Source organism: Mastomys coucha, unplaced genomic scaffold, assembly GCF_008632895.1.
Source record: "Mastomys coucha isolate ucsf_1 unplaced genomic scaffold, UCSF_Mcou_1 pScaffold22, whole genome shotgun sequence".
Taxonomy (NCBI): domain Eukaryota; kingdom Metazoa; phylum Chordata; class Mammalia; order Rodentia; family Muridae; genus Mastomys; species Mastomys coucha.
Genome location: NW_022196905.1, coordinates 224082931 through 224087726, shown reverse-complemented (window position 1 = coordinate 224087726; position 4796 = coordinate 224082931).

Sequence of the window (4796 nt, the reverse complement as noted above, 5' to 3'; positions counted from 1 at the left end):
TTACTTAAAATATGTTTTTAAATGTTAACAAATTCAGATAAACTGAAATCATATAACTTTTCTCATTATAATGCAATAAAGCTTAAAAAAAAATCATAAATACATCCATATTCTACTTTTAAGAATCAAAATTACAGTTACCAAATGCTTCCTAACTCTATTCAGTATTCCAAGTGGGGCTGTAGCTACTCTCATTATTGTTGTTACTCCTGAAACTTTCTGTGGTTTGTTTGTTGTGTTTAGTTCTGTTTTGTTTTGTTTTGCTTTGCTTTGTTTTAAAGATAGGGTCTCTCTATGTAGACCAGGCTGGTCTCAAACTCCAATATTCACTACCTGACCTTGCCTCCCACGAGCTGCAATTAACGGTGTGTGCCACCATGCTGGGACCTGCTATTTCAATAATGTATTCAGAAATACAAAAGACCAAATATAACAAAGATAATGTTGAAAAAGAACAAGGACTTGTCCTACTATATATCAAATTACAGTGATTAATAACATGTGGATCTTGTGTTATGGGTCTGGGATCTCTCAAAGTTTCACCATGACCACAAATAAATTTCAGTAAAAGAACCTTTTTATTTAGGTACTGGTGTCCTTTGTGAACTACACTTAAGAACACTCCAAGATAGACTTTAGCCATATCAGGTTGAGACTTAAACCACAAGATTGCATGTATTCTATCTATGTGTAGACAGGATCTAATTTTTGCATGTCTCATAGTTGCCCTCATCATCTTTTTTAAAAAGATTTATTTAATTATGTATATGAGTACATTGACTCTAGCCCAAAAATGGGTTGACATCACTCTGGCTTGTTGCCATCTGCTTTAAAACAGGGTCTCTCTGTGTAAACCAGGATGTCCTGTGGCTCGTGAGTCTGCCTGCCTCTACCTCCATTATGACTAGGTAAGTATCCCACCTGACTCCAGCTAGAATTTAGATACAAGCCATACATCTGTGGTAACTAAGTTTTTTCTTAGCTGTATTTCAAATTATGTATGGGCTTGACATCAGATTTGTTAACTACAGTTCAGAGACACTCAAATAGAGTCAGGGTTATTCATACTGAGTCCTGCCAGACAAGGGCTGTGGCTCCAGGTGACCATGCCTGTGTGCGGGGTCGATGAGGCGGGGCAACTTTTCAGTACACTTTTGTCTGTTTGCCTAGATACAGTCTGAGAGTGTCGGGGCAACTGGGAGCCCGCAGGCAAGAGTCGCTAACAAATGTTGCTAAAAAGTGTACTTTAGTTATTTGAGTTTGCTTACTGGTTTTCAGAAATTTTTGGTCTTTGTACAGAAGCCTGTTGACCAAATGGTGGGCTGCCACAGTCTTCACAGAAAGGTGCCACAAGAGTGGTCGTGGCCCTGGCTTCCAAGCCTCTGGCAGCCCATTACCAGTAAGATGGTGGTTTTGGCTTTCTTTGCTCATAGCCAGTGCTGTTGACACAGTGGCTGCTGGGTCACTGTCCCATGAAACTGCCCTGGACTGGTGCACCCAGAGTGATGCAGTGCACTGAGGTGCCGCCCTCTGGCTTGAGCTTACCAGGGACGCTACAAGGCCCCAGGACCTGACTGAGTTCCACCTCTTGAAGCCAGACTCACTCTTGTGCTTTGTGCTTGAGAATAAGAGTTTTTCTTTAGAAACAGTGCTTTTACAGCACCAAGGTTACTAATTATGTTTTAAGTTTTAAGTCAGCTAGAAAAGGAAACAGAGATAAAGAACAAAATCGCCCTTAGAATCTGACCTCACTACAGGAGGTGTAATCTTTAGATGTTATTCAGGTGGTATGCTCAGTGATAGTTCGCATTTGAGTTACTACATAAACACACAGATGCTTCAGTGAAGCTTTAGAGACATTCCTTTTGTTTTACAACCAGGGCTAGGGAAGTCTTCCTGGTTGTGCCTCTCCCTTACCTCAGGGAAATGGTTTTTGAGACAAAATCAACATTTTCACAGATCCATTCAGATGTGGGCCTAAGTAATTGTAAATTTGAAATTTATGTAGAGTCGATGAGGTCATAAAACTTATGGAAACATTACAATCTGACTTGCTTATTTCTTATGGAGTTATTGTGTATTTAGGAGGTTGTTTTTCCTTCATTGTCCTGGTAGCCTTGAAGTTAACTATTAAAACCTCAGCTACATCAAGAGAGTTGTTTCTAAAAAGAAAAGATGAGTTGCTTAATTTAAGTTACTTTAGACTCATCTTAATCTCACCACCGGATTTAAGCCTCTGTTAAGAATTAACTGGTGAGACTAACTGCCTTTTACAGAAATTAGAGGAAGCTTCTGTCACTTGTCAATTATAACCAAATGTTTAGTTTTTGCCTACTACTATTCTTTGGCAAATAAGGGCATTAATATAAATTCATCTTTTCTCATATTCTATATAAAGTTTTTATATCCTATTACCAAGCTGTTATAATATTAACAAAAATTTTATGATAAAGTTTTGAAAGTATTTTTAAGAAATGTCTTAATAACCTAGAGACATCATTTTCTTCAAACATTAAATCGGTTATTACTATATACTAATAGATGTGTATGAATACACTGATTGTACAGATGGCCATAAGCTATCGTGTTTTTCTGCTAAAATTAATATCAAAAGGTTTCACTTATTTTGCTTGCTTCAGTGTAATCCACTGAGATTTTAGTCATAATATCAGATACCACTATGAGTGGTTGTGGTTGCTGAGATCCGAACTCAAGACTCTCAGGGGAGCGGTCACTGCTCTGGCCTGCTAGGCCATTTTGATCAATGCTATATCACATGTTCTATCCTTTTATTTATATATAGATACTTATACTTATCTGAGTTTTTTATTACCTATACTTAGTCAATTTTAAATTTGATTTTGATCTCTAAACTGATGTTAATATTTACACATGTGACTATTTCTTCAGACTCTTTAGTTATGATTACTTATACTCAGATGATTTATTATTTGGTTTTTGTCTATATTCTTTTTTTGTATATTTTATGTTCCTTTTAGAATTGACTAATACAATCATACATTTCAAAGAAGGAGGATATGCTCTCCTCCCTGAGAGTGTCTTTGCTCTAGTTTTTGCTTATTAGAGATATGTTTTGCCTTTTTGATTATGTTAAATTATACTCTTTTTCATTTTTCGCCTCTTTTTAAGCATACTTTGTTTTGCTCTTGTTTAAAGGCATATTGCCTCTCGCTTGTCTTGAATAATCATTGTTTAAAATGGCGTGTCACCCCACCTTACCCGGGAAAAGGGGCTCCTTTAGGGTTTTTACTCAATGGCAGCTTTTTACTTTTATTTGCCAAGTGGATACAGATGCAGTATCCTTTTATAGACATGCTGTTGTCCTTTTTATTTTGAATTTTCTGCAGGCCGATATTAAGTCGATCTGCGGCAGAATGACATTGGCATCCTAAATCTATTAATTCTCATGCTATTGTGCATTAGAGAGACCCGCTCACCAATGCATGGCATGGTTTGGGTCAGAGGCTCAGTCTTCATTTTTTCACGAAGAGAGGAGGAGACGTGGTGGCTCCCAGAGAGATTGGTACACCAGTTTGATTCAGAGCAGCTGCTGTCCTAGCAGGAAAGCTCAGAAAGTTTTTTTTCCTTTTTTCTTTCGTTCACTTTGTTCTAAGGCTGACAGACTTTTCCTGCCAATTTTGAACATGTTTTTCCCATTTGATTTGGAATTCTGCTTACTCCCGATAAAGCAGGAGAAAGTAAACTATGGCTCATCCAGAGCAAAGTTTCGCTTTCATTTCAATGTTTACATTCTGAGAGCAGGCGACATCCTGAAGTCATACCACCGAGATTCCAGCATTTCAAAGGTTATTTCGACTACCAGAGTCTTCAGAGGACTTATTTACATTATCTTGAGACCTGTTCTCTGGGCAACTCCAGAGCTCTAGCAGAAGATTTGCAACTGTGAAATCTTGTGTAGATATGGATTCACTCGCTTGGGCCCCGTGCATGTGCTCTCGGCTCCAGCAGCCCCTTTTCGGTGTCAGGCTGTCAGAAGTTCCTCGACTGCTTCCAGAGAATCGTGGCAGCTTCCGGACTTTGCAGGTGTTTTAGGCACAACTTGGCATTTGGTATAGATGGGTGGTGCAGAAAGTAGCGCTCTCTCTGGTGGTGAGGTTAACTCAGGCAAGCACATGCTCAGTGGCTGTCTATGAAAATGATGTGTCATAAGCCCGGCTCTCACTGTGCAAATTTTGCCTGAGGGGACGGAGCCAGAGAGAGGCTCAATGCACCGTGATGATTCCCATACAAGTGTGTCGAGCTCATGTCCTGTACCCTGCATTTGTTTTTTTTTTTTTAACGAGAGAGGATGAAATGTGGACTCCCTCCCCAAAGCCCAGACAGTAAAACAGCAACCACTTGGGCCCCAGGGCTGCGGCTGCCCACCTGTTGAGCGAAACCTGGTTCCAGTTACATTCAGAAGCTCCACCCCCACAGAGTAACAAGGAAGTCACTGATTGGACTATTACACTGACGTATTTTGGGGGAAGGGTTTTTGGCCCAGGTAATATATCTGTTGGGAGAACAAAGGATTATTATTAAAGAACCAGATGGCTGAGCAGTAATGTCTTCCGTCTAATTTTTACCCTTCCACGTGGGTAGGTATGTCTGTGGCCACTCTATCCTATCTCTAACTCTCTCTAGCAGCTGCTCTCCTTTCTAACTTCATTTTTCCAGGTTACCCACTGTTTTATGTTACTGCAGGTCAGTAGCATTCAATATCTAAAAGAAAAAAGTGGGCTGCTAGGGTACATCCTATATAAGTTAGGGGCTTA